This window comes from Plectropomus leopardus, chromosome 12, assembly GCF_026936395.1.
Source record: "Plectropomus leopardus strain MGB_pleo_1.0 chromosome 12, ASM2693639v1, whole genome shotgun sequence".
NCBI classification, from domain to species: Eukaryota; Metazoa; Chordata; class Actinopteri; order Perciformes; family Serranidae; genus Plectropomus; species Plectropomus leopardus.
The window spans coordinates 942733-960255 of record NC_142187.1 but is presented as its reverse complement, the minus strand read 5'-3'; the positions used below and the strand labels follow the sequence as shown (position 1 = coordinate 960255).

The 17523-nt window shown below is 40.7% G+C and overlaps 1 protein-coding gene across 3 annotated transcripts in view; it reads left to right on the top strand.

The window, feature by feature from the left end:
- LOC121951252 (cadherin-18-like) overlaps positions 1–17523 on the top strand; it is a 120347-nt gene that overhangs the window by 94536 nt on the left and 8288 nt on the right. The window contains exons 12-14 of one of the 3 annotated variants that reach the window (XR_015778089.1): positions 38–143; positions 904–1009; positions 7384–9967. The exons of 1 other annotated variant lie outside the window; for it this stretch is intronic. The gene's annotated coding sequence lies outside the window, so the exon portion shown is untranslated. Of the gene's footprint in view, positions 1–37; positions 144–903; positions 1010–7383; positions 9968–17523 lie in introns of those variants that run through there. One more of the 3 variants, XR_015778090.1, reaches the window with a different exon arrangement.

The window sequence follows — 17523 nt, the reverse complement described above, 5'->3', positions numbered from 1 at the left end:
CATGACACTTAGATTTGGCCTGTTTTTGCTTTTTCAGTGAAGGACTCAGCCTGGCACTGGGGCAGGTTGTCTGTCACAGCAGTATGGAGTCTGCTGCTCAGATGAACAATGCTGTGGTGATATTTGTAGACAGTGTCGAGAAGGTAAGCACTAGGGTGGAGAATGGAACTGTAGTCAATGATGGATGGTGGATGTGATCTGCCTCTCACCTCACCATCACAAAAAGTTACTCTGTCCAATGTTACCCTGTTCATTAGAGATGAAGTACTGGCTTGGAGTTATCTCCACATGGAAAGAATGTCTCCTTGATAGAAAAAGTCCCCTCAGACAATATATCACCTCAGTTCAAACTAGTGTCACACAGAAGGCGTCTGCACATGATTATGAATAACAAGGTCGAGGATCTGAACCTCAGATAACATCACATGTTTTAGCTTGGAAGGAGAGAGGAACATCTCAACAGAGCATGTCCGGAGAAAAACTCTGCGACTGGTCAGAATGTTCTGAACAAAACAGCTGCTGGGCAGAAAGAAACTGAGCAAAATCATGAGAACGGAACAGAGGAAATGAGACAGGACAGCCACGACAGTGTGGAGGGACAAGGGAGGACAGGTGGAGGTCAGCAGGACAGTCAGATGAGCAGAAGGACCTAAGGAGACTGGAAGTTTTAACACAACAAGAAAAATGTGAAGTGAAACAGCTGTAGAGGAGGAGGTGATGGCAGGACACTGATGAAGTGGTTCCAATAGCTTCATATCTGACAAGGAAAACTAGAAGATCAGAACTAATTCTAAACCCAAAAGGAAGAAGAGTTTTTACAGGTTTAAGTTTTCAACAAAGTTTACATTTATGTTTGTTTTTTTTTAAATTAATTTTTGAGGATTTTTTTCCCTTTAATGACAGGAAATGTGGGAGAGAGAGGGGGTATGACATGCAGCAAAGGGCCACACGCTGGAATCATACTTGAGCCGCTGCAAAGTCTCAGCATATGGGGCGCACACTCTAGCAGGTGAGCTAAAGGCTATCCCTGTTTTTTTTGTTTTGTTTTGTTTTGTTTTTGTAGGAGATATTACTAAACATACTGATTTTGAAGACAGAAAAAACTCAGAACACTGTGCAAGTCAGCTTGCACTGAGGCAAACAGTGAAAGCACGTGATTTGGAGAAGTGGATGTGTGCAGAAAGATTAATGGTGATATGAGGCAATATACCTGGCCTCATACTGGAGGAAATGTAATATCCCTGACTGTGTAATGGCAATTTTATTGTGTTAAACTTCATGTTATCATATTTTAAAAAATCAGAGCAGTGTTTGCTAGTTTTGCCCTCTCTAATATTTTATTCACAAAAATAAAAGCAAACTCAGCAGTGTGTCAAAAGTTCGTATTGGCATTTTAACACATCTCACTCCTGTGATACAGATTAAATGATTTCTTTTTTTTCTGGGGAGTTTTTTTTTAGAGCTGAAAACAAGATTTTAAATCTCAGTGGTGGGATTGTGGGAAGGGCTCAGAGAGAAAGCAGCTCTGCCAAACAATACACTTTTAAAGATTTAGAGATTGAAATTGTAGAACTGCAGAGTTTAGTTGAATCCACTGGAGATCAAGATCATATTAAGGATAAAAAAAATCTGCTCTCACGGACCTACCAGGCATCAGGGCTTTCATGCCATCATGGTTCCAGAGTGCAGTTCTGATGGATGCACCCAGAGGAAATTAATTATTAATTAATTATCTTATCAGACATAAAACATCTTATTTGGAGGTAACTAAATTTGGATTAGACAAAACAAAGGATCATGACAGTATCCCTCCTCAAGGTACGAATTCCAGATGTCCCAAGAAAGACAAACAGTCAGCAGAGTTGAGATCAAGTTGGATGGGTGGAGCTGTTCAAGTGGAGGAAATCGGGGGCAGATGCTGGCCTGGGAACTGACCTGAACTGAACAGGGGTGGAGCAGGGAACCTCAGGCAGCCAGCTTGAGGACTGGACCAAAGAAGCTCGGATGGACGGCCTAGGGGCAGGGCAAATGGGCAGAACTACCCTCAGAGGTGACCAGGATGCTGGGGAAGCACTGAAGCACTGGCAGGAGGATGAGACAGGCAGAGGCGATCTGGAGGACAACCAGGAGTCAAGCAGATTGGCAAAGCAAATCTTGAGGCCAGCGAGGTGGGCTACCAGGCAGGAGTTTCACCTCTGCAGGTTCACCAAACAGGGAACCCACAGGAACTTGGAGATCGTACTAGACATCAGGAGGCAGCAACTGACATTCTTCACTGCAGGATGGACCCATAGTGAGCTGAACAGGAAGCCGACGACAGTGCAGCTGAGCTGGAGGCTGGTGGTAGGACAGCATAGTTGGAATCCATTGAAAACAAGTGAATGGCTTCAGCATGGCAGGAAGCAGGGCTTGGAGAGGAGGTGTCTGCGGCCCAGCTCAGAGAGGAGGAACAAGAGGTTGTAGCCCAGCAGGAGCAGGAGTTGACCAGAACTACTGACTGGACATGTGGAGCAGGTGTTGGCTGGACCACCAACTGAGGACCAGGAACAGATGAGATGTCAGGGAGGACCCCTGCCTCAGGGACAGGCTTGGCACCAGCTGGGAGCCCTGACGCTCCAACAGGTTCAAGGTCAGGATCCAGGGCCGATTCTAGCCATTTAGGTGACCTAGACAAGACTGGGCAAGACCTAGCTAACCAAGCTAGCTGATTTGGGAGCAGGCTGAGTATCTTCAGTGTTTAAGTATTCCATAGAACATGAAGGTACAAGGTTCCTTAGACACCTCCTTGCGTGCCTATATTCCCTGTTAGGAGCCTTCTTCTAGAGGTCTTTGAGTCAGAGAAAGACCATAAACAGCTCGTAAAGTTCAACTGGTTCAGTGTCTAGTGGGTCCATGATGGTCTGGTCAGCTCATGTTACTATGTTTGCTTACTGTTTTAGTTCAAATGAGAGCCTAACAGCAGGCAGCTGGTTAACAAAAAGCAAGTGTAAAACACCTCCAAAACAGGCAGATGGCTGAAAGTCCAAAAGAGAGATGAACTAAAACTAAATTGAAAATCCAACCAGTACAACACCATGAAAACAGAGATGAAGAAGGGAAGAAATCCAAAACAGAACACGAGACCAGGCAGGGAACAGAGGGGAACAACACCATGAAGGAACAAAGTGAAACACACAAGTGTATGTACAGAGAACTAATCACAAGAATCAGACGCAGCTGGAGTAGACAAGCATGGGCAAAATGAGGGAAACACAGGGACTGACTGACAATTTGGGTATGAACAAGGGACAGGTGACAAAAAGGCTAAGGGACATGCTGTGTTAAAATACTGGACAGAGTTAAACTGACAGAGCTCACACAGCCTTGAGGCAGAGACTGGCTGAGGATAACTGTGCGAAAGCAATGCAGGGAGTTTAGCACAAACCTCCCCTGGGCTTGAGTGGTAATACAGCATACCAAGGTATTTCGAAACCTCAAAGATATGTTTTTCATTACAGTCATTAATACAGGCACTCCTCTTTCTATTAAACTCATTGTATGTAGTGCACAGCACGCACCACCAGAGTTCACTCTCAGGTCTCTATTGTGTGAAACAGACTGCGTAGCTGAAAGACACAGTGACACCTAGTGGTGGAGGGAGAAGTTACTGGATCATAAACAGCTGGCAGCCAGCAGGCAGAGAGAGACCAATTTATTTTGACGAAACCTGAGCTGGTGAATACATACCGCCCAAGCTTAACCTCTTCTAAAAAAAAAATGACTGGTGATTGACAGTGAACAGTTTCACATGGTCCCTTTGCTGTAAGTACCTTTATCTCCGTAGTACTCATTAGTTTGAAGTGATTTCCCATTCTGTGACGATGCAGAAACAGTTTTTCATTGGTGTTACGAATGTGAAGCATGTAAGTTGTTTGATGTGCTGCAGAATGTTCTAACAGTTTGGTGAGAGATGGTCAAAAGCTGCTTTCACACTGGGAGTTGGCTACAAAATAGCTGATGCCTTGAAGCAGCAATGACAAAACTCAAAAGTGGAGGCCAAATTGTTCGTGTACAGCAGCAGGAGGACTAGAGTAGAGGACAGGACAGAACGCTTGTCCGTTTTTTGTCTCTTTAATGAAAGCTAGGGCCTGGATTGATTTAGGTTTTACACTGAGGATTTTGACAGTGGAGCTGTAATGATGTAACATCTTCTGTGGGAGGAGATGATTAGCTGTTTAACAGGGATGTGTTGATCTAATCTCAAGGATCGGTATCAGGGCCAATCATGCATTTTATAACTGATAAGTATTGGCTTTATTGAGCTTATTTAGCAGTCTTTGGTTTGAAGTTGGCAGTCATACAGGTGTTTTTTACTGACAAGGGTTTCATGAACAGTAACACAGAGTGCAGCCATCATTAACCCTTCACCTCTTTCTCACTCTCTCCTCCACTCCACTGAGCTCCCATTTGTAAGTATGTCCCAATCTCAAAGATCAGTGTCAGAGACAATCCAGGTATTTTTTTAACTGATCAGGATCGGCCATATTGAGCTCAATCTCATTCTTTGTTTCATGTCAGTAGCATAGACCGTATATAAAGATGGACGACATGACAGCTCCCCCGAAGTGAGATTATTCAATCTCCATCACCCCCTGGTGTCTGACTGCAGCACAGGTCCTAAGACCCGCCCCTCCATGTTAGTGAATGAGCATAGGCTGAACTAAAAACTCAAACTACACACCAAAAAAAATGTTTCCCAAAGATGGTTTCTGTCACTGAAGGTAGTTCTCATCACCCTGATGTTTGTTCAAGTGTTTTTTTTCTTTGATCAGCTAGGTTTTATTGAGTTATTAAATTATAAAAAGGGGATTTTCCACCATGATTGACAGCCGTGACAGCCAATCCAAGCACTCGCATTCAATGCAGCTGCGGCAATTGATCACGTGTGTTTGGCCGGGAACTTCCCACCACGGAAATTGCTACTGTGCAGATGCAGGGCTCCCAATAACATCACCCTCAACTCGCATATCCCAGATATTTTAACCTCACTTCAGCATAGCGGGGGTAAGTGGGAGCATGTCGTCCATCTTTATTTGAAGTCTATGGGCAGCCGTAACAAAAGTTATTTTATTGGCGGAGGGTTCATGAAAGAATCTCAATAGAATACTGTTCATTTGGGTAATGAAGGCTGCGTCAAAGCAACAAACGCCGCTCACTATGTACTCTTTAACAGTGACAGACATTTGCTTGAGACAGCAACATAGCCAAAATCATTAAAGAGGGTCTGTTATGTTATATGTAATTACCTTTTTTTAGGTACCTTTTAACAACAAAACACTGCATTTTTTTTGGTAGCAACTTTTACAAAACAGTTTGTCTAGCATTACCTTTTACCACAGATGTTGGAAGAATTTGGCAAGTATTACTTTAAGAAAACAGCCAATTTAGTGTTGATTGTATCTCCGCTCCTGTTGGAATCTAGGCTTGTATGCGTGAATGGACTGTGTGGAACTTGTTGAAATGGAGTCGTCTGGAGCGTGCAGCTTCTCTGGTTTTGATACATGGACCCAGACTGGATGTAACGGAAGGGACTGCTCCTGGCCTCACCCACAGGTTGTGTGCCACTGGAGATTTCAAACTGAGACGTGTAGTGGATGCTTCTGGTCTTGGTCTTGTTATCCATGATACAGACACAGAGGCAGCTTCAGTTTGTGTCATATGTCATTGCTACACCAGAGACATACTGATACAAGAGGAATCTGCAGGAAGATAGCACTGGTATAGATTTTCCAAACTGAGAAAACCCTTTTCCTGAGCTGGGCTTTGCCATAACTTTAGATGCAGTTAAGGGGCTTTATTTGAATGTAAACCTGCTGAGAGTTCAGGTTTATGCACGTCAAAGGGAAAAACAATATATAAATACTGTGTAACCACCTCACACCAAATGGAACTGGATGGTAAACATAATACACTGTGGAGAGACAAGCCAAAGGTTGTAAAGTTACACAAATATGGAGATTTTTTTTAAACAAGGCTCCCTTAGACAGGTGATGGGTGATCTTTGGTAGAGGATTTTGCATGGGTCTTCAGCTGTAACATCGTTGTGGCAAAAATAACCCTGGCTGTCTCTAGTTAATACCTGTCTGTGATAGGCCAGAAACAGTTCTAAACAGTTATAAATCGCTTGAACCTTTTTTTAAAATTGCTTGAACTTTTATATGGCGGTTTCACGGTAAATGGTCCATAACTTGTTTGGTGCTGGGTGCAGCAAGAATATTGCAAAGAAGTGGCAAACTACTTAAATTTGTGGAAGGAGAGGTGATGAATATATATCTATAAGAGCAGAAAAAGAAAAGACAGAGAATCTCTTTTTGTGATGAGTTAGTTCCACTTTTTGTGGTTTTAGTGAAAGTCAGAGTAGTGGAACAACATAGGCCGAACAATTTTATATGGCGATGAATGATTTCTGTTTATTTTTGTCATTTTATGTCCCAATCCTGTTTTGCATGAAATAGCATGTTGTATTTTATTAGGAAAGAAATTAATCTATGAATGTTTTTCAATGCAATGTTGGTTTTTGATACCAGTGTAAATAAAGAACATTTAAAAGTCAAATCTCCCTCTCTGTCTTTCAAATTGGCCACCTTTATTCTCTTTTCTTACATACATATATGCAATCATCTACAAATAAATAACAGCAGCACCACCCTGGAGAGTCAGGGCCAAGTGTCACTTTCCCAAAATACTCAGTTCATGCAGAGTAGCAAACAGTCAAACTCATATTTCGAATTGAAAAAAGTCTTACCTTAAATATCAATTTCATGTTGTTTCAGCCTAAACATAATTTCCATGTTGTCTCAGCTAAGACTGAACATAGTTTAGAGGGTGGCCATATATATATATATAAACCATATATGACAACATTGGGGGGTAAACCAAGAAGTGAAGTTAGCTGTTTATTCAAGAGGTGGATATCTCCTAATGGAGTCGTGTACCATCTTCTGGGGGAAAAGTTGTGTTGGAGGTGCAGCCAAGGCAGCATTATGTGTTTCCCTGTGATACTTCCTTTGATTTGCCTGTGGTCAGTCACACTCCACAAGAATATGTGTCTAGTTTATGCCATGTGCTCAAGAAAGACCTGAGTGAAATTCAAGGACCTTCAATAGTCATGGCTGATTATTCTATCAAGACCAAATCCAGATATTCCTTAAACCAGTTCTCCGAACAGTTGGCTTTCATCATTCTCCTTTCTATGATTATTGTCCTCTTAAACGAGAGACATGTTAGAGACATGTTGCATCATTTCAGAACTGATTCCATTCCAAATCTGACTTCATCACCACTTTATATTGTACACTCTATTTCAATCAAACCAACCATTAATCTCAGACTGCTGTTTTTCAGATGCTTCATTGGAATCAACCCAGGAAGAGGGATAAAAGCCAGCCGGGACAAGATCTTCTTTAAGTGGACAGGGAGAGTCATTTAGAAGAAGTGTCCCAATGTCTCCACTCTTCTAAAGAATCTCTGAATGGAAGTTCATGTAGGTCAGTGAGAGCTCAGAGGCTCCACATCAATGCAGCCATGGCTATTTGAAGTGTATGTAATCATATTCTTGTTCTCCTGCTCTCCATTTTAATAATCTGGGTATTCCTGCTGTCGAATGCTGCAGAAAGCTGCTATGCTCACTGGTCACTTGTTCACATGAAGGGATGGTGTATGTGCAGTAAAATGTAGATTTAGATTAAAGATTAAAGATTAATTAAATTAAAGATTAAATAATAATAAACCTCAAAATCTGATATATAATCCTATATATGTTTCAGTTTGTATGAAAATAGGGGTCACTCTTTGTATATTAATGAGATTGTGGGATCAATGTAAATTAATTATTAATCACACAGACAAATTTGTGAAAAAAAATGCAGCAATTCACACACAGTGGCAAGATGTATTATCCCCCCAAGTTTATTAATGTTATCACATTTGGTGAACGCAGGGAAAACTGTTTTGTCATTCATACCTGATATCCAACTGTTATGGGGAAAAAAACAGTTTGTATCAACAAATTACTTCAGCTTTGTTTGCTATGTTGTTTTTGTAAATAAATGTTGGGTTTAGGAATTGATCTTACATTTTCCACGTCTCTTCTTTTCCATAAAATGTTTAAATGGATCCATTTTTCGTGAACTTCTGCTGATGAGATATTTAGGGTTTTTTTTGTCAATTGGAAGAGACTGAATGAGATCTTTAGGCAGACAGGCACAGAAAGGGTGCAGGAACAGGATACCCAATATAGATACAGGTCCACATTTAGGTTCCAGCCTCTTGGCATCAGTGTTGTGTGATGTCTCTTTCTCCCAGATGTCCCTCCAGTATTGCTCAGACTCAGTTTTGGGTGGGTTTGTCCTCATGTTGTTGTTCCCATGCAGCTGGTAGTGCACCCTCGATGGATCTTTGGAGAACAGGCCATTTATTCTCTTCTGCTCAGTCTCTAGAGCTTCACTTATGAACAGCTTGTTGTACTTCTTATTCATTTAGGACTTGTTTGTCCTGACCCCCTTCTGAGCTTCTATCAGCTGCTGACGTATACCTCTGGGCTTCCTTGATCTTGGCTTCCACCCTTCTCCTCCATGGGCACTCTCTGCATGTTATGTTCTTGATCTTATACCCAAGTATCTCCAGGATTACTGTTGCATATAAGAGCTCATTGCTTGATGGTGGTAGCAGAGACAATGAGCTGTGTTAACATCTACAAGCATCTCCTCTGATGGGATGTACAGATGTGTGTACAGTGTGCAGGATGTGTATTGACAGTGCACAGTGATGGTGCATTCTAAATTGTTGATACAATGGGAGCATGTAGATGTGTGGTGTTGCAGAGAAACTGACACTGATGGCCAGTGAAGGGAAACTGATGTGTCTGGCTGTGTTTGTGAAAAGAGGGGCTGATGGGAATAACAGGGCAGTGGTTACTGCAGGGCACAAGGGAGTGGCTGGCTGTGGGTGTCGGGTGACTGGGACAGGTGTGAAAGTCTGAGGACATTTGGTGGCCTGGAGAGGGAGGGACAGAGTGGCAAAATGTGACAGGTTTACATTGTTATGCATATCATATTATGTCCTCTTTCTATATGTTATATGTTACAGTATGTTGAAATGATGTTTTCCATGACTAAAATCAACTTATACTTTTGAGGTGTGTTGAAGGTGTTTAGGGCACAGCCTGTTAGCTACTTCAGGTGCAACAACTGCAACAGTAAAACACAATCTCGTGAGTATTGATCAAAAAGATTGTGTTGGTAATGCTTGAATCCAAAAATGTTTACAAACTTGATCTCCAAGTTTGAGATTTTACCTTATGATTTCTTTTTTTCAGCTATTTTTGTAGAACGAATATCATTTACTTGTTTCTTTATCTTTTTCCATTACAGCTCATCTCCCATCTATCCAGGAATGATCCACTCCATTTCATTTAGTCATTTATTTGTCTTCCTCCTACACTGCTCTACTTCATCATATGGACCAACACACATCATGTAGAATGATATGTAGATGAGGGTTTTTTTAAGTACATGCCTCATTCCTCAAAAGAAGTCTAGTACCTGAGATGTTTGTAATTGATACCTACCATCCATTTCACAGCCTTGTATAAATACTACTGCCTTTCTATGTAATCAGTGTCAGCCTGCTTTCTGTGATCTGTGTCAGTCTGCATTTTCTCTTGTCTCTGTCTGGGCTGACCCGAGCACTCGTCTTTGTTGTACTTGTCCTCATTTGTAGTCTTAGTTTAGTACATCTTTGTACTCATCTTCATTTATGTTGTACTAGTTTACTGTACTTGTGTTCATTGTAATTGTAATCATAATCGTATACTCATACTTTTACTCATATTAAATGTGTGCTGATTGAAGCTTTAACAGGTGTCTCCATCCTTCAGAAGTCATGACAGAAAACTCATACTATCAGTAATTAAAGTTTAACTGGTTATGTAAGTGTAAATTCAAAATTGAAGCACACAAGACCACCAGATGGGCTACTTCTGAATAAGTACAGTTGTAATTTCCTTAAATCAATGCAAGTCTCCACTGTTCCCTTTTATTGCCCTGTACCTACAGAGTATTTACCTTGTACTTACGAAGTACTTACCATGTACTTACATAGTACTTACTGGTGCACGGGCTGGATTATGGAGTATCCACTGTTCACCCTTCTTGCCCTGTACTTACATAGTAACTACTCATTACTTACATAGTACTTACAGGGGTGTGGGCTGGATTATGGAGTATCCACTGTTCCCCATTTCTTACCCTGTAGTTACACAATACTTATCCAGTACTTTCACATCATTAAACATTAGTTATCCTTTAATTACATAGTATTTACCCTGTACTTCCACAGTACTTACAGGGGTACAGGGTGGATTATATTGTATCCACTGTTCCCCTCTCTTACCCTGTAGTTACACAATACTTATCCAGTACATCCATGTTATTACAGGGGTGCAGGCAGGAACAGTTCCCTGTTCTTTCCCTGTACTTACATAGTAATTAAAGGGGCGCGGGCTGGATTATGGAGTATCCACTGTAGTCTTTTCTTACCCTATTATTACACAAGATTTACTTTGTACTTAAAAAGTCTTGGAGAATCTTGAATCTCAAGAATCTTGCTGTGTTTTGTAACCCACCTAGAAGTCATCAGAGTACTTAAATATATCAGGACCAATGTCTAGATTCGTAGGAGGGGTTGAAAGAGGATGACAGACACAAAAAGCAACTGGAGTCGCAGGGTCAAGTCAAGTCAATTTTATTTATAGAGCCCATTATCACAAACATGGTTTGCCTCAGAGGGCTTTACACTGTACAACATCCCTCTGCCCTTAGACCCTCACATCACTCAAGGAAAAACTCCAGAAAAAGAACCCCTATAATGGGAAAAAAATGAAGAAACCTCAGGAAGAGCAGCAGAGAATGATGAGGGATCCCTCTTCCAGGACGGACAGACATGCAATAGATGTCGGAAATAACAAATGAAATACAATCATGGCAAAAAGGAAAGAGAAAGAGAGAGGGGGAGAGAGGGTGGGGGAGAGAGACACAGCAATAGTGGAAACAGATGTCATATTACAATAACGATAGGTGTAAAATTATCAAATGCACTCTACGATGATATTTTGGGTGTTGATAAGAGTCTCATGCAGATATTGATAGGGAGGTGTCCAAAGACAAGATAGGAAACAAGGGAGCAGGAATGCTCTGCAGAGGCAACGGGATTAGCGTAGTGCAGTTCAACAGACCCAAGGTGGTGAGCACTCAAGCACTCAATGAGGATCCTAGAGTCATTAATCAGCAATTACAACTTAAATATGAATGCCAGAGAGCAGTAATAGACACGAAAGAAAGAGAGAGGAAGCAGAGCCAGAGTGGCAGGTCTGAACAGACTCAAAACCCCCCATCGGATCGGGCCGAAAGCTCTGCCACCTCCCCCTCCTCCCCGTCACACAGACTGGGATTTCAGGAATATACATACTAACGAAACTAGGGTCACTAATCAGCTATTATGGCTTAAATATAAAGGTCAGAGAGCAGTGTTAGTCCCACTGCTCTCTTGATCAAATAAAACTCTGAGGTTCCTGACAGATGTGCCAGCTAGAGAAATTACATTGTTAGAAAGGGAGTGTCTGAGGTGTTCGGGGCCAAGAACAATAATTTCAGTTTTGTCTGAATTCAACATGAAGAAATTACTGCTCATCCAGGTTTTTATGTCCTTAAGACATGTTTGAAGTCTAGATAGCTGATCAGTTTAATCTGGTTTCATAGATAGATAGAATTGCGAATTGTCAGCATAACAATGACAATTTATAGAGTGTTTTTTAATAGTGTTGCCTAGAGGAAGCATATATAAAGTAAAAAGGATTGGTGCAAGCACAGAACCTTGTGGCACCCCAAAGTAGACCTAGTATGCACGGAGGATTGATCATTGATGTGAAAAAACGATCTGATAAATAAGATTTAAACCAGGTTAGTCCCATTCCTTTAAGGTCAATTAACTGTTCCATTCTATGCAGCAAGATTTGATGGTCAATGGTGTCAAAAGCGACACTGATATCTAAAAGGATTAAAACAGAGACCAGACCTGAATCAGAAGCAATCAATAAGTCGTTATTAATTTTTACTAGTGCCGTCTCTATACTATGATGAAGTCTAAAGCCTGACTGAAAGTCCTCGAATAAACTATTATCTTGGAGAAAGTCACAGAGTTGACGAGCAACCACTCTCTCAAGGATTTTAGAAATAAAGGGGAGATTAGATATTGGTCTATAGTTGGCTAAAATCTCAGGATTGAGAGTGGGCTTCTTGAGAAGAGGTTTAATGACAGCTACTTTAAAAGACTGTGGTACATAGCCCGTGAATAAAGACGCATTGATTATATCTAATAAAAAGTTGTCTAATAAGGGTCAAGCTTCCTTAACCTAGTTGGGATGGGGTCTAGCAGGCAGAGTCAGCGAAGGTCAATGGGGGAAAAACAGTCCAAATAAATTCCAGGCCTTGCTGCCATATCCAGGCTATCTGAGTCCGGGGTCTGGTCAGTTAAGGGCAAGAGGTGATGGATTCTATCTCGAATAGTTGTAATTTTATCATTAAAGAAAGTCATAAAGTCGTCACTGCTTAGGGCCGAAGTAATACAAGGCTCTGTGGAGCTGTGACTCTGAGTCAGTCTGGCTACAGCGTTGAAAAGAAACCTGGGATTGTTCTTATTTTCCTCAATTAATGATGAGTAATAGTTTGCTCTGGCATGGCGGAGGGCCTTCTTATACACTTTAAGACTATACAGCCAGACTAAACCGAACTTCCGAGGTTGGTTGAACGCCAATTTCTTTCAAATTTTCATGATGTTTGTTACAATTTGCGGATCTGGGGGTTAAACCATACCCCCAGATCCGCAAATTGTCTTTGTTTTCTTTGTTTCATTTAAAGTAGACTTCATTAAAATGTAGGCACAAAACAAAAATCAAAGGGTCCCACTTTAACCAAGAAAAAATAAATAAAGGTTCTCACTCTGGATACCATATAAATGCATTCAGTACATTAATAACTGTTTAAACAGTGGATCACAACCTAACACATAACATAAATCCCATTTAACTGGTTGTTTGACATAACTAAATTGCATGGAAAGAAAATTGTCTCCAAGTGCCGTTGAGTTCAGGATTCCTGCTTCTGTTCCTTTAAGTTCAACTTTGGTCCTTTGGTCAGTTCAGCTAGCTTCAGAAAGAAAGGGTAGTGTCAAGTCAGTTTCAGTTTTAAATTGTCTCAGTTTTTAGTCAAAATGACAAATGTGGGCTTCGACAGTCCTGCCAGGGCATCATGGGTGGTTCCTTCCTCCAGCAAAAGATGATCTCCAGATCCTCTGGATAAGGAATTGGTCAGGTTCAATGGTGGCTCACCATCTCCTTCGTCAAGAAGAGTTCAAAGTCCAAAATCTGACAATGTCTTTAGGGTATCTCAAAAATTAGCCTCTGTTAAAACAAGGCTGTTACTCCTTTGATTCATTACATCCAAATCCTCTATGGCCATACTGAATATCACATCAAAACTCTCAAACACCACTGTTACACAATAGTGATAAAAAAAATTAAAAAATAATGGGTTTTTTGGAGTTTTTTTAAACTACACAGCATCTCTTGAGTGGAATATTTCACCCCTTTTTATGTTGATTATGAACTATGTTTAGCTTTTTACCGTAAAATATGATTATTTAATATTTAAACCATAAATTATGATTATTAACATTTTAACATCATTTTAACCACGAATTATGATTATTTAACATTTTATTTAACATTTAAAACTGACATGTGTTTCCTTTAAACTAATAGACTGAATAACAGCACCAACATCATGTATCTTGTGCACATCACACACATATTCTTATGTCCGAGGTAGTTTTAAGTGCACCTATTGAGGTTTCTCATTTCTTAAATACACTATAAATTATTGGCATACAACTTGTATTTCATGATTTCAATCAGGTTATCAATGCAGATTACTTTCATCTCATGTCTGACTCTCAGGCAGCACTCATCCAAACATGGGGGTTCTTTCTGTACAACCGAAATGTACACGGATGGTTGGGACTTATTTTTCCCCTGTTCAATAGGAAAAACTGCATTGCTTCAATAGAGTGGTGAAGTAAGTCCTAAAATGTGGAAGTCCGTTGGCCTCTTAGCACTCCCAGCTCCCTTGTCAAAAAGTCTATAGACATTTTTTGACTGGTTACCACAGGCTAAAGATATTGTATAGACATAAAATAAAATGACATAAAATATGTCGGCTTAAACCCAATTTTTGAACTTTTTTTTTTGAAATTTTTTTACTCATCTTAAAAAAGGCGGTTGCTAACAAATGGGACTACAGTGTTGGTCGTACACGTTAGACGTCATCACAGCAGACACAGAAACTCATTAAACCCACTTGTCCGCCTTTACAGCTTTCCAGGGTCAACATGTTTTTAAAGTGTTTGTAGCAGTGACGTTTAATACATGCAAGCACGATGTAGTTCGTGTATAGGCTAACAAAAGCTTTTTGCTTCTGGCGATTTAATTTATGCTGAACAAAACATGTAAGTCTCATTTATAAAGTTGTGTTCGCCACAGAGCATATTTTTTGGCCATAAACAAAAACTCCATTCAAAAATCCCATAAGGTTTTTTTTTTTGTTTTAAATTTGCGATTATTGGCAAAAATAGGCTCTCTGATGAACACAAGTTTATGAGACTTATACGTTTGGTTTGTTTGTTGATTTAACTTGTGTGAGCGAGCCAGTGAGTCGGAGGCAATGCTCGGGTACATTTGGCCGCATTCGGCTGCCGTTAATCACTTCTACGAATGCTATATGGGCCAGTAGATCCGGGTATTTTACACTTTTCTAAACCCGGAAAAAGAGTTTTCTCTGCTTCATGCGCCACTGAGCAGCTCTCATAGGAATAAATGAGGCCCCGCCCTCACGGCTGTATCCAGATTTATAATAGATCCATGGTGGGAACATCTGGTGACGCAACCAGGAAATCCTCCGGAGGCTGGTACGTCCCATTTAACACCTTTTGATGGACCACGTAGGCTGCGTCCTCCGAAGGATGCAGAACCTGAATTGGGACACAGCTAGTGTTGCCAACTTGGCGACTTTGTTGCTGGATCTAGGGACTTTCCAGACACCTCGGCGACTTAATTAGTCAATAGCGACCAGCAACAAATCTACTGACATTTTCTGGTAATTTGGGGAATGATTGTGCTGACCAAGGGTCTGCAAAAAGCATCTAACATATCCCATTCTGCGGTTCACGTTACAACTCCATTGACAAGAGCCAAGTACAGCAGGGTGGCTGCCGTCTCCTCCTCACCACTCACACAGCACTCATGCAGCCAGTCTGACCAGCAGCCCCACAGTCCCAACCCTCAGCGGACTCCGTGACCGCTCTGAGCAACAGCTGTCTGCCTTGCAAATGAATCATGCGTTTGCAGTTTACGACCAGTCACAGATGATGATTTTGTTCGGTTACAGCAGAGACGTTACATTTCACACCCCAAAATCCCTCACACGGTTCACTCTGTCTCAGTCAGTCTCACTCACACACTCAGTCAGTTTCTTGTCCTTCTCCTCCTCTAGCCAAATATAAGCCTTAAGCCTTACTTAGGTCAGTAAAAAACGAAAAGAAAAAATCTAACATTATAGTTATATGGCAACAAAAACACTTTGTAAATACATAAATAGTTAGTTTGTAAACTACCAAGTCAGCCTTTTCTATTAGTTTTGCCTCTCAGAATTTCATATTATGCAAACTGATTGATTACGTCATCTAGCTGATTGTAGCAACTTTTGGGAGAGCTACTTTCCTTACAGAGAAGTTGGCGACACTGCAGAGAGAACCGCCATGTTTGGATGAGTGCTGCCTGAGAGTCAGACATGAGATGAAAGTAATACGTGGTAGTGGATAATTTTGCTATAACTGCTGAGCAGAACCAGAGACGGCATTTGTGAAGTGGAAGAAGTGAACAAGGACCCGTGCACCAGGAATATATCACTTTTCGCAACATCTTGGTGAGTTTGGGTTGAGCTAGCACAGATGCTAAATACTTAGCGAGTGATGTCTGTAGACACAAGGCACTGCAGAAAGCCTCTGTTTTTCTCACTGAGTGTCACATTATACTTACTGCTGTGATATCAAGTGTTAAAGCTCTAGTTAAAGCTGCACATCTCTGCATAATCTGATTGAAATCATTATGTACAAGTTGCATGCTAATAATCTATAGCAGGGGTCACCAACCTTTTTGAAACTGAGAGCTACTTCAAGGGCACTGAGTAATGCAAAGGGCAACCACTTTGATAACACACTTCTGAAATAACAAAGTTGCACGGTTTACCTTTAATTTTATATTATTATTAATGATATTCTACGTGAAGACACTGATCGTTAATGATTCATCACAATAATTATTCAGAATGATTCAACAAGGTAGGACAGAGATACATTTCAACATGCAATATTTTATTTCTTATTTACCTTTCCAATTGTTTCATTTTCAAATGATCACTTCCACAACATTTTGCAGGAAATCTTGTCCAATTTTTACTACCCACTAACAGTTTTTATCAAATCATGAACTCTGAACCATGTTTAAACAAATGATCAATTATGTAAGATTTAACAAAAATCGACTCCTTTTGAAATAAATCTTATCACATTTGTACTAATCACTACATTTGCAGCCATTAAAACAAGTCAGCATGTCTGTTACACTTAGTAACACATCTGTAACAGTTTTTCAATATTTTAATTTATCTTTGCCATGGCACTGACATGTTGCCACCAACAACATCTGGCATTTGTTTCTTTGTCTGTTAATGGGAAGCCTGGCATTGCATGCTCTTCACCAGTGTGCTGTAATCTGGGATGTACGTTGACACTGCAACTCTGAGTGACTCTTGCAGATGTGCATCAGTGAGGCGTGTTCTGTGTTTGTTCTTAATGAAGTTCATGTCAGAAAAGGCTGATTCACACAGATAGGTTGAACCAAACATGTTGGCAACCTTCATGGCTGCTGTGCATACACCACTGTACTTTTCAGTGTCTGCAAGGCACCAAAAGTTTGGTGCGGCCTGGTTGACTTTGAGGTGGAGGTCATTTTGCAATGTTACAATTTCAGTCTCCACCTGTCCAACATCCAAGTTGAACGTTGCACTTAGTTGCTCAGCAATGCATGTTGTATCCACTTGCATGAAAGGATTGGAAATGAATGACACACATGGCTCAAGCTGATCAAAGTCACAAAACCTGTTCTCAAACTCTTGTCCAAGTCTGTTTATGACTTGAAAGTACTTTTCTGCAGCTTTGTCAAAAGTCTCATATGCATATGCAAGCATTGTCTTTCAGCACTGACTGCACAGAGGGAAAGTGCAGCACTTTTTTCCTCTGTAAATGCATGGAGAAAATGCTCATCTTAGCTTTAAATGCATTGACAGAACTTATCATGTCAGCAACATTCTTACC